This window comes from Podarcis tiliguerta, assembly GCF_965153285.1.
Source record: "Podarcis tiliguerta genome assembly, chromosome: 4".
Taxonomy (NCBI): Eukaryota; Metazoa; Chordata; class Lepidosauria; order Squamata; family Lacertidae; genus Podarcis; species Podarcis tiliguerta.
Window position 1 is genome coordinate 43,759,745 of NC_139537.1, and position 13,255 is coordinate 43,772,999.

General features: G+C 40.3%; 1 protein-coding gene and 1 long non-coding RNA gene across 8 annotated transcripts in view; one reads left to right on the top strand and one right to left on the bottom strand.

Moving 5' to 3' along the window:
* The window catches only part of ROBO1 (roundabout guidance receptor 1), a 564,053-nt gene that overhangs the window by 481,716 nt on the left and 69,082 nt on the right, over positions 1-13,255 (top strand). The window lies entirely within an intron of this gene.
* LOC310677015 overlaps positions 1-13,255 on the bottom strand; it is a 142,223-nt gene that overhangs the window by 22,900 nt on the left and 106,068 nt on the right. For 3 of the 4 annotated variants that reach the window (XR_014510851.1, XR_014510852.1, XR_014510853.1), the window contains one exon: positions 10,220-10,283. The exons of the other annotated variant lie outside the window; for it this stretch is intronic. This is a non-coding gene — a long non-coding RNA (uncharacterized lncRNA). Of the gene's footprint in view, positions 1-10,219; positions 10,284-13,255 lie in introns of those variants that run through there. 4 annotated transcript variants of the gene reach the window in all.

Here is a 13,255-nt window from a genome sequence, read left to right on the forward strand (position 1 = left end):
GTACATGAGGAATTGAATGGGTGGAGTGGGGGGGGGGTTGGAGGAGAGGTGGAAAGAAAAGCTAATTTGTCTGTGGCTAGTGGGTGCAATCTGGACAGTTCTGCCAAGGGCACAAGATCATGTAGCTATGGCTCTGGACCTGGGAAAACTCAGAAGGGACTCACTTGGTGGGCAAAGGGAACTGTACTGAAGTTAATCACCTGAACCCGATTCATCCTTTCCTGGCGGTGAAGAGATCAAAGGATCCTTGGGGACAAACTGGACTTGGAAATGAGCATCTTGCAAAACCAGTATTGTCCAACTGCAACGATCAGTGTCCTTGCTTCAAGGATTGGGTAGTGGCACAGCAGAGAATTAGAATCAAGAAAGTAATACAGAGAAGCATTTTCTTCCCATTGAAAACATGCTATCAGCAGTTTAGTACCAATGGGCAGTTTACTTGCTCACCTATCATTTCCCCCCTGAAGTCACTGCATGGGGCTTATGCTAGGCTGAATGTGAACTTGACTTGAAATTATTTGTAAAATTTCAAGCAACTCTAATGACAGAGCTTGTATGCTTGTCTTTCAGTGGTAGTAGGTTTTTTTTTCTTTCTTATTTGCCACGAACAGTTCTCTAGTTTCTCTTAGTAAATAAATTCAAAGAGTTATAATCATTTTGGACCTAGTTCCTTTCCAAGTAAATTTAGTCTATATCAAAGAAGAAAATGATTGTATCTCGTTATATGAAGGATTGAAAATAGATTTCCATCTTTAAGCTATTTGCCAAGCAATCAGTGGTTATCTAAAAAAAACCCAAGCCATTAAAAAAATCTAAACCCACTCTTGTTTGTTTTTGTCTTGATAACACATAAAAGGTATCTCAACCCATTATCTTTTCTTAGAATTAGTTTTTGTGTGGACAGTCTACAGCTTTCAGTATGCATTGCAATTTCTTATTAAGGAAAACGTCTCTTCCTGAATGTTACAAATGGCATCTTCTCTGTTTAAAACAGGTTTATGTGCTCATTTGATGAACTGCTGTTCCACTCTGGATTATAACTGAGTACTGATCTTCATTTTATAGACCCAGTATAAAGTCCACCAAAATGTTTTGGCATGGCAGCTTTCCCACAAAATGGTTGTAAAATGTAGCACGGCTTAGTACATGGGTTCTCTGCAGTACATAGAGAGTCTCCACTCCTCCAACTCAAGGTTTATGGAAGCAGATGGTACTTACATGAAGAATCTGAAAAATGTGGAGAACCCCTGTGTTAAACAGTTCTACAAGCCACAACCTCTATAAAGAGAAACAGCCATATGGAAGCATTTTTCAGTGGTTTCACCTTTCAGGGTTTCATATTTTAATCTGCCTTCAGAGGGATTGTAGAGCAAAAGACTACCCAGCTAGACCCAAGCAAATCCACCACAAACTGGAATGAGAGCTTATTCAAGTGTTCACGTGATACATTTCTCACAGCAGTGCAGCTTATATTATACACAGGTTGATCCCCCCCCCCCAAATAAAATTACCTGTAAATGCATAATTAACATGTTGGAGAAACAGGCAGCGTAGCCCATTTCTCCGATATGCCTCCCTTCCATAAAGAGGCTGTGCTGGCTTACAGCGTTGGGTCATAAGCCATAGTTAGTCAAAATAGCCTATGCAGGAGCTGTGTGCTGGTGCATGTAGCTCAAGCAGTCCCAACTTTGCTCCTCCCTTTCTAGAGTGAGGAAATAAACCACAGAGGAACTGACTGAAAGTTAAATGTGCAAACCAGCACACATAAGAACACCAAGAAAGCCTTGCCTGATCCTGAGATCCTGATCCAGGATCCTGTTCTCACAGTGACCAACCACATATGCCTCTGAGAAGCTTGCCAGCAGTCGAGAGTACAATATCACTTTCTGCATTTGTGATTCCCAGCAACTGAAATACAGAGGCATATTGCCTCTTACATTGGTTTCTGTTATGTGTGCCGGCGTGGTTGGTCTTTTCAAGGCTTTATTATCTGTCCAAAACATTCATAATGCAGATCGACTCAATTCCATGTCTGCTCACTCGCTAGGAGAATCTGGGAGTGGGCGGTCCTTAAACTTCCCCCAGCAGAGTAGTGTTTTGACCCCCGTCCTACGCCTCCCCTCTCTGCGCGTAAACCGACTGCGCAAAGAGGGCGTGGGCAGAGGAGGACCTGCCTCCCCCTCCACTTTGTTCATGCTCGGTGCTGTGTCTCTCCCTTGCATCCTCCGAGCCCTGCACCCCTTCCCCACTGGAGGCACGAAGGAAGTGCTGCTTCTCACGATCTTTGGAGGCTCCCTGTAACCCAACTGCCCTTCCACCTCTCGCCTCTAAGATGATGGCAGTTCCATGACAGTTTCTCTGAAAATAAGCCACAAGCTGAAGATAAGGTTTGTTCTTGGATTACTACTACCACTTGTGGCTTCGTGGAATGGCAGTGCTGGATAGGACCCAGAGGGTCATCTAATCTGACCCCCTGCAATGCAGGGATCTTTTTGCCAAACATGGGGTTCAAACCCACAACACTGAGGTCAAGAGTTTCATGTTCTGCCCACTGGGCTATCGGCCAGGTGTGAGTTACAGAAACACACCACGAGTGCTGATTTGCATGTAATGCTAAGCCAACCACTTCACAGTTGCCACTCTAGAAAAAAAAGGGAGGAGGGAGTATGTTATGCACAGGGAAACAAGTCAAAAATAAATTTCCCACATAGACATGAAGATGGTATAATTGCACAGTAACTGTACCACATGCTTTTTCTGAGTGCTTGAACTGATAGTCACTGCAGAATCATGCATTAGACATGTGACCCAAATGAAATTAAACTCAAGGGATGAGATTTCAGGCAATATTTCACAGAAGCATATTAATTAAGAACTGGCAAGGTATATCAGTTCTGCGTTCCCTCCCCAATATTATTAGCTCTGCCTTCTCTGTAAGGAAAGGTGTGCTAGCCTTTTGATTCTGCTTTTCTTTCCCCCCTTAACCCTCACAATGCCTAAATTCCACTTGTGTAAGCTCCAAATGAAATGGATATATATTCCCCATATGTTACTACAGCACTTTGATTTTCTCTTCCTATATATCTGTTTTAATGTGTTTAGGATTACAGTAGATATTTATCTTCTTCAAATTCCATGGAGGTTTATATTTTATTAGCTAGAAGTCACTTTCCCATCTAATAATCACCATTAAACTCCATGTATATTCCTTTGATGGGAAAGATCAAGAGCTTATGTATTACATACACACACTACTTTGCAAATTTCAACTAATTACACAGAACATTTGCATCTTGAATTGCTTGTAGAGACAGAAGCTGCCAAGGAGCAGTTTCAAACTCAGTAGGTGGAGAACCGTTTGTTAACTAGATGTGAGTTCAAAGATATGGGACATTTCAGCTCACATTCTTCCCATTGCTTTTCTGTGATTCAATTTTCAATAAACAATTTGTAATAAAAGTTTTCATATGCAGAAATCAGTGAACTGCTTAATTAGTGTCTGCCTTATTCTTTCTTGATAGAACTGCTTCGTTGATGAGAAAATGGAATGGGCTTTTATTTGTATGGTTTTGAATTCATTTTATTTTATTAAAAACACTTTGCTCTTTCTGCCATATCCAAGAAGATTTGCCAAATAAGATTTGCATTAAAAACTTCAATTACAATATGGTTATTGAAAACTGAATCAGAGACAAGAGATTAAAAGAATGTGAGATGAAATGCATCCCTGACTACTACCTCAAAGCACATGGTCCAAGAGAGTTTTGACAAGCCATAGTCTATAAACTCTTTCCAAAAGGATGGATCTTTTGCATCTATGAGGAAGACAGAGTTTCATAAGTTGCTTACGCCCTTTTATTTTATTTTGTGTTGTTTAACAAATTTTTTATATCACTTACTCAACAGAAAATCTGTAAGCGGCTGACAAAAATACAAATTTTAAAACGAAAAGCAAACATAAGTTGACATTTTTCTTTCAAAATATAAATAAAATCAGCAATTTTAAAACAATTATACTTAATAAAATTGATGCTATGGTTACATGACCATACAGGCTTGCCAAAACAAAAAAGTTCCTGTAAAGTTCAAAAACTTATTACTATACTTAATTTATTTACATTACTGATTGCTTTATAAATTGGCAGCCTTTCTATGCCATTTGCCAAGTTGTCTTTATTGCCAACGTATTGGTTTTTTTGTAACCTAAAAAGGCAGTCAGTGGAGGCAGGTGGGGACTAGCTGAGGACCCCACCAACTTCAATATGCCCTCAGGCAGCCCCTACCTGCCTACATTCCTGTTTACTTCCAGCCCAGGTGTAGAACTGCCTATCAGCTTCCTCCTCCATAATCTCAGGGTTGTCCTCTTAGAACTTACCAGGCAGGAGAAAAGGGGTAAAACACGAATCAGTTGGCTGCTCCTGTAAGTGGCTCTGGACCAGTCTGACCATAGTCTCCCTGCCTTCTGCGCTACCAGCCACAATGGGACCAGGCGGTACTGTAGTCACCTGACTATCCAATCTTAAGTGTCACGTTGTGACTTGAAAAGCACATTAAACTTAACAACTGATGTCCTTGTACGTTTTACTGTAGTTCAGGTAACTTCTTGGGATACTCCTAGAATCACTAACCTGGACTCTTTATGAGGCCTTCCACACAAGATTTCTCACCTGCATTAATTTTCTTATAATGTGGCATTTTTGTCCACCTCTTTAGGGTGCAAGTTCTTTTCAAACCAGCTGGCTTCAGTCATAATTACACTTAGAAAAAGAAACTCCTAAGTGTGAAAAAAGCCCAAAAGGTATAACTTTCAAGCAAATGAGATCTTTCACAAAGAGATTTTCCACATGGAAACTATTAACACCTATTTAACACAATTAAAGCATTATTTTTCAAAATGGCTTAACAGATTGGGGCTGTTGGATGACTACTGTAGAAAACTCCAAAGGTTCATATTTTAACTTATTCAGGTCAGAAATCACAATGTTGTTGTAGTAGTAATCTACTATAATGTTGTAACAGTTGTACCACCCACCTCTGGGAAGCTAGTATGTACCGTATTTTCGCACCATAGGATGCACTTTTTCCCTCCTAAAAAGCAAGGGAAAATGTGTGTGAGTCCTATGGAGCGAATGCAGAGGGGAGGCAGGCGGGAAAAGCCCCCAAGAGCCGCACACAAGCTTTGTGCGCTCTTGGGGGCTTTTCCCCAGGAGGGAGAAGGGACTGACTGGCCGCATCAGTCCCTTCTCCCTCCTTGGGGAAAAGCCCCCAAGAGCGGTGTGCTCTTTAAAGGCTGCACGGCTCCTCCGGGCTTTTCTATGAGGTGGGAGTTCCTCTCCCACTTTCCTGCTTCAAAGCAACTACAGAGGAGGGAAGGAAGGGGACCATGGATCCACCGCTGCTCGCGGCTGCAGCGGATTCCCTCCTCCCGGGCTCCGTTTGAAGCAGCAAAGTGGGAGGGGAGCAGCTTACACTTGTGTAAGCAGCTCCTCTCCCACTTTCCTGCTTCAAAGTGGAGGGAATCCACTGCAGTTGCGAGCAGAGGATCCATGGCTCCGCTTCCTTCCCTCAAAGCAGGGTGCGGGGGTGCAGGAGGGAAAGACGGCAGGAAAAAGATGCCGGGCAGGAAGACACAGCCACACTTTGACCACTGAAAGTCCACCCCAGCCTCCCCAGATTTCCACTGAGACGGCCAGGCTAATTTCGATGGGCCTTAAGTCAGGCTCAGCATTATTAACTGGACTTAGATAAGCCATGGTTCCCCTTCCTACCCTCCTCTGAGGCTTGATTTAAAGCAGCAAAGCGGACAGGAGCCGCCCGCTTTGCTGCTTTAAATAGTTTAGTGCAACATTTGATTCAGAATATTTTTTTTCGTATTTTCCTCCTCTAAAAACTAGGTCCGCCCTATGGTCAGGTGCGCCCTATGGAGCGAAAAATACGGTATTTATTTACAGGCAATCCACTGGTGTAGGACTGTGATTTGGAAGGCTGCAACTGTGATAGTCACTAGAAATTGTCACAAACAAGAACTGTTTTGGGTTTTTGTTTTGTTTAAAAAGGCATTTTAATAACATACCTTCCCACTCAATACATTGCCAACTGCTCTTGAGTTTGAAATCTGGGGTGGTATATGAAGGGCTGCTCAAAGCAAACATACTCCAAAGTCTTGTTGGGCATGCAGAATTCCTGATATTTACCTAACTGAGCACTGTGTATTGCAAACTAACGGCATACAAGCACCATGTGTATATGGATCACCTTTGTGTGAAATGCCACTGCAATACTCTTCTGAAAGCTCTGTCCCCTCCTTTTTTAATTAAACGACATCCCTCTCGGGTTTCAATGGAAGCAGATGAGACAGCCCTTGGTGACAGATATATTCCATACCACACACTGGCTTCAAAATTTGGCACTTCTGTATGGAAAAATAAATGATGCAAAATACCTTTTTGGTTGTGCAGCTTAAAGGAAGAACCATTTTACCTTAAATGACTGCTACAAACCATGACAGTATTTTAGATTTCTATCAATGATCTTAGAAGTCTGGCAGCTCCCTCCCTCTTACAAGCAAACTGATAAAAATCTTTAAAACTAATGAAATAGAAAGGTAATTTTATGAGCTCAGTTTGATGAATTGAGAACAATTGGAAGCTGGTGTGTTTATGAAGACTTATGGAGGATTCAAAAGCCCCCAAAGGAGCTATTTTTCTATTAAGTGTAGAGTACAATAGATTATTTTTCCTGCGGTTGCTAAAAATTCAATAAAAGAATTAATATTGAGTAGTTGATCAATGTTTTGTAACACAATTTGTAAATACATTGAAGCTGTTAAAAGCTTTCACTGATAAATAGCATCAGCACATTGAAGTAGATCTTCATGCAATGTCTTACATAAATGTGTGGGTGTTTCAATTACAAACATGGCTCCTTTGACACAGCTCAGAATTGGTTTTTCTTTTCTTTTTTTGCTCTCAGATGGTTAAGGAAACAACCTACGGTCTTCATAATTATTTGTCTTGGAAAGACCACTAAACTTGAGGAAGCTTCCTCTAAGCACTCCCCTTGATAGAGGGAAGAATGGCTGTTATCAGAGAGGCTGGTATAGGTTTTCACCATGATCCTAGATTTCCGTGTCAGATGTAGACCAGGGATATGTAGCCTTTTTGGAAACCTAATTGTTGTGGACACTACAAAATAACAATTTCGCTTAAGAAAACCCAGAAGTACTCAGAATCAACTCCTCCCCACCACAATAGAAAAAGTTCACATACACACTAAAAACAAATAAAACAGATTAAGAAACGGGCAATACAGCTTTAAAATAGGCAACACAGAGACCCACCCCAAAACATCAGAAAAGCCAAAGCCCTCTATTCGTATTTTTTTTAAGTGGCACTAGGCCTTTGAAGGCAACAAGTAGAGATATCCAAACACACTACAGTGCCCACAAGTAGTCCACCTGAGCTCCTCAGTTGTAGATACTGGTAATCTCTTCCTAGAATGCTTAAGATTGCCTCTGTAGGGAATCCACTGCTACAAAGGACCTGAGAAATGAAGTTCCAAATGTTTCCCATCTTAATCAGCCTAGATTAAACATATTGGGAGTTGTATTTCCTAGGGCTTCTGGTGGCAGTCTTCACTATGCTGGGAGGAAACGTACCAGCATCTAAACAAGTGCTCTTGGAGGCTGAGAGAAGCCCACAACAGCTTTCGCTGAAGATATCCCAGTTTCTCCAGTTTGGCTGCAGTGTAGGGATGGGTGAATCTCTCCATTTTGGTTTTTTTCTATTTCTGTGCTGAAGGGGAGGGGCAGATGAAGAAATCTGTATAATGAATGATTTGTATAATATTTCTGCTTCAATAATTGCTGATTTTTGTGTTAGGGTGTATTTTTATTGTTGTGACCTGTCCTGAGATCATTTTGAGGCTGAAGGATAGGACCCTAAGCATTCTAAGTAGAAATAAAAAGCACATTTATAATAGTGCAGAGCTAATGGTAGTTACCCACAGTGTCACAAACATGAAACATGCCAGGTTTTCAAGAGCATCACATACACATTGATCAACATGAACATTAAGGTTCTGTAGTAGGAAGATTAGTCACTGTTTCTACAGTGTCTAAAGCACAGTTGCACCAAACAAATGTGAATAATAACCCTAATAAAGATAAAGTTACATACATTTTTGCTCTAACCTTATAGAGAAACAATCAAAAATTCTTATGTGGTATGTTAACTTTCCAGATAATGATGGTTTCATGTTCTGGCCCTGCCAGTGCATACTGAATACTCCAGTAAGTTTGCAGTTCATCTTTACTTGAAAAGAAAGATGAAACAACTTGCAGTAGTCTGCCATATGTGAGCTTCTGAATGCAAAGCTCCCTAGTCCACACTTCTTTTGAAACTGTATCTGTTTCAGCCTACCGTGATCATTCTTAAGTATCACCAGGACTACTAAAGGTCAAAAATCACTTCACTCTAATGATTTATTGAATACGCTTGATTTCATTGTTTGGTAGCCATTGATCAATGAATTATTGCCGGTCTTGCCCACAGATTTATTATCTATAGCTTTCCTTGAAATTTTACATTTCAGACTACAGTTTGTATATTTTTGTCAAGGAACAAAGAATGTATTTATTGCAAGGGACACAGCTATGTAAAAAAAGAAGTATGCTGTGTAGACCAATGGTTCCCAAACTCCCAACCCCCGCCCAGGACCACATGAAAATTGGTGATAGTTTAGGTGCATTTTGTAATGATTTTTCTGCCTGTTATAGCCATTGTAACATGCTGTGCTAGATGCTGTATGATTTTAATTGTATTTTAACTGATTCTTTTATTTCTTGTATTGCATTCTGAATTCCATCCTATGGAAAATAAAATAAACAATGAAGATACAATTAAAATCCAATGTGAAATTTAAAAAAAATACTGAATAACCAAAACAGACAATACACCTGAAGAGGAAAACAATAACAGAATAATATAGAAAAATCAATGTGAATATTTAATGCAGACATCCCGTGGACAATCTGAATGAAGCTCCACAGACCACATTTTGGGAACCCCTGCTTTGGACTTAATAAGCCTTGAACTCTTAAAACTCATTATTTTTCTCTTTAATCTTTGCACACCTTAATCTGTACTCAGTTGCTGCAATGTGAGCTTTGTTGGAAACACCAGTACTGACTGAATTGTTACTTCATATTCTTTATCTAGATATGCAAGTGATTCACTGAATTGTAGCCAGTGTTTTTTAGAAACATGTAATTCCTTGAAACTTTTTAAAATTATGTTTCACCCTGGAATACTTCTCCCTGCCCCTAGCAAGGTGGCACTCCTTAGATCAAAGTTTAGGAGATCACTATTTGTAATGGTGTAGCCCTGGGGTTATCAACCCAGGAGCTGAGGGTGTCATGGCCTTTGGAAATGCATTAATTAACTTCTCCAGGGGGCCCTAAACTCTGGACTTTTTTAAAAAAAAGAAAGTCTCTGGTACTGGAAAGTTATGAAGCAAGATGCGCAAGTAACCTTCTAAGAGATTTCTGTGAATTGAGCCAGTCTAAGCTACTCCCAGCTATCAGTGCTTCTAGCCAGTGAGTATAACTTCTTTGGACACCAGGCAATGGGAATCCCTGGGGTCCAAAAGAGCTGCTATTTCTCCCTTCTACTACACATATTAAACATATTGCTGATTTTCAACCTCCAGAATGAATTAAGTTCTTAACCCAAGGTACCACTGTAAGGTTGAGAAAATCCGAAAATCCAAAGGGTCCATTAAACTAGTGACAAAACATGTTCATTTCTCAGTGTCTCTTGTCATGATGTGTTCCAGGGACTATCAGCACAACAAAATACCAAGGGCTGACTAGTACCAACTTGGCATTTTTAGATCCTGGATTACTTCCACATAAATGTGCACAGGATGACAGTCTTTAAGTGAGGAAGAAGGAGAATGGAGGGGATAAGAATCCTAGCAAGAAATGGTACTAAAGTGTGCAGGCAAACAGCCCAGCTACTTGTAACTTCAATAGCCCACCGCCTTCAGGAAAACAGATGCCCAATGGGTTTTATGTTTGCCACCTTTGATGGGGTATAAATTTATTAAATAAGCAACCCAAAATATTTTGGCTGTTAGTCAACAAAATATCAACAGTGCCAGAAATTCACTCTCCTTGTCTCATCCAACTCACCATTCTCCTGCTGTCACCTTGGTGTTAAAATTAGTGCACATGAGTTGCCAATGAAGAGTCATGCTTCTACCCAGCCCCACTTCTCCAGCTGCTGCACAAAGAAAACATTGTCAAGCTCGGCAAACGAGGGCAGGATTTTACTTAGTTTTATTGTCAACTGCTTCCTTCAGAGGGGGAAGGCCAGATAATTGTCTCCTGTAACCCTGCCTAATTCTTGCGGGTCATTTTGGCACGGTGGAATTGTTTTTTCCACATTCAGGCACTTTCACAAATTCCTTACATATGAACTGAGGGGAAATTTCACATTGCAGTAAATACTTAAAACCATTAAATCATCAGTATACAAATCTTCCTTCAGTTGTAGCAAAGTTAAGCAGATTTTGGGGTAGTGATAGTTGCCTCCCCCTTGGGGGGGATTATTTAATTATTTTAGTCATCAACAGACCTCTTACTAACAGTAGAACTTGAAGTGCTTTATATTTTTTAAAAGCCCAAGTATATTGTATATTTTAAACACAATCTCAATCATTTGAAGGAGGAAATTTGTGTACATAGAAACATAAGACAACACAATATCCATATACATGATGATGATATCAATAACCAGACTTTTATGTTATTTCAATATTGTGTTTCCTGAAGCTCAGAGCAGTGCTCTCGAACCCAAACCACAAAAACTAAATTAATATGCTATTGAATACTGCCTAGGAATCATAGAAATGTAGAGTCATCTAGTCCAGCATTTCCCAACCTTGGGCCCCCAGCTGTTTTTGGACTACAACTCCCATAATCCTCAGCTAGCAAGACCAGTGGTCAGGGATGATGGGAATTGTAGTTCGAAAACAGCTGGAGGCCCACGGTTGGGAAACACTGATTCTAGTCCAATCCCCTGCAATGCAGCAATCTTTAAAAGAGCGTTAGACAAATTCATAGAGGAGAGGGCTATCAGTGTCTACTAGCCATGGTGGTGATGACAATGCTTCTGAATACCAGTTGATGGAAACTGCAGGAAGGGAAACAGTGCTTCTGTGCTCATGCTCTGCTCCTAGTTTTCCCGCAGCCATATAGTTGGCCACTGTGAGAACAGGATGCTGAACTCAATGGGCCACTGGCCTGATCCAGCAAGCTCTTCTCATGTTCTTATGCTGCTTGTACTATCTAATGTTTACTTGAGCACAAACCCATTCCCCCCTGGACTAATGAATTTTGGCAGATGGAATATTATTACTCTTCTTAGTGTATTTTATTGGAGACTGGCATACTGCAGGTGTTTACCAGCTAATTATGGAAGTGTACTCATGCTTAACAGTAGTTAATTTTACTCTATTTAAAAGGCTAAAACAAAAATGAGAGCACCATAGGGCTTGAGATATGCAGAACATCCCTTAAAAACCTTAATGCTTGACATTTACTACTTATGACTCAAATGTTACATTAATTATTCTGCACTCGAATTAGTCACTGAAATAATAGATGGCTGTGTAAAAATGTATGCCATTAGTTTTTTATGTTTATATAATGCATAATATGTATGTGTGTGTATATACATTTTCTGTAGTGACATTAGCATTCTTTGTAAACTTGCTTATAGGTTTGCAGTAGGATTTTGAAGCAGTTTTGTTTGGGGTAACCTGGTGCGAAAAGAGATTTTAAGCTCAGCCTTGCTTACTGGGCAAGGCCTACTCAGCACACCAACTCTGGGAGTGCTCTGTCTGTCTCCTCCACCAGCTGCCTTACAGTGATTCCTTACAGTGAAGTGATTCCAGGGGTTTGGCTATATACAATTTGTGTGTATACACATAACCCTTGGAACCAAACCCCAACAAAAGATGAGGCGTTACTTTACCCAGTTTCCCACCACCACCCTGCCCCTGAATTAAGCAGTAGCTGTCCAAAACCATACATAGATATTTAGATATCGCTTTTTTCCCTGGGAGCTCATGGAACCCTGACTTTTTTGTGTGATGAGCATGGTAGCAAGCCACAAGTTCGCCTCTGCCCCCACATGACATGGAAAGCATATTGCATGAAATATAATCAATGAACATGAAGGCCTCACCCATACATAAGGCAGAAAGGGCAGTATTCATATAAAGTAATAAAACATTAAGTTCCAAAACAACAACTAAAAGGAAAAATAGTTCAAAATGTTCTTTAAAAAGTATGGTGGAATAAAAGCATCTTTGCCTGGTATCGGAAAGGGAAAGTACTTAGGTACTACCATAGGTGATTCTCCTTGGGATACCACACTTGAAAATGCTGTCACCCTTGTCTCCACCTGCCTGGCTTCAGATGGTGGGGGCAATCAGAGGAGGCTGTTATCAGATGAACACATTACACTAGCAGCTAAATGGAGGAACTGGTATTCCTTTAGTTGCAAGGGCCCAAAATCATATAGACCTGGTGCAGAGGCCACATGTGAACTATGCTGTCAGTGACCACACCCCCCCCCTTTGATTAACAAAGGCATACATATTTTCAATTTTCTGTCACCAAATTAAGGAAGACCACACTCCTTCCTAGCCTACTAAAAAGGTTTGAGTGCCCACATATATTGGATAGGTTCCTTTGTACACTGCTACCCTGCAACTGAAATTTATGACAGGCAAGAAAGTTCTCTTCTCTTCCTCATAGATTGTGGGCATACCTGTTTAGAATTTTCTGTTATTAAATTAAGGAAGATCTCTGTTTTCCTTATCAATAAATGAAACACAGTCTGCAGATTTTTTTTTAAAAAAAACGTATTCAGATTGCGAGGTAGACAGTATTTTCTTAGCAGCATAAGTAACAATGTCTGTTGGATCAATATCCTTATGAATATCAGGAGCAACTTGTGGCTTGGATTAGGGTCACTGGGGCATCTAGGTCCCATTGTGGTTCTGGTAAATTAGTCAGAGTGCAGCAAGTTACGTTTTGATTTAGGAGAAGCAACTCAATACCGAATGGTGTTTTTTAATGTTATATTCCTTGATATTTTATTAGAGGGTAGTATACACTTTTATAAACAAATAAAAAACCACTATTTTTTACTGGTCTCTGGATTGATATCATTTCCAGCTTTCC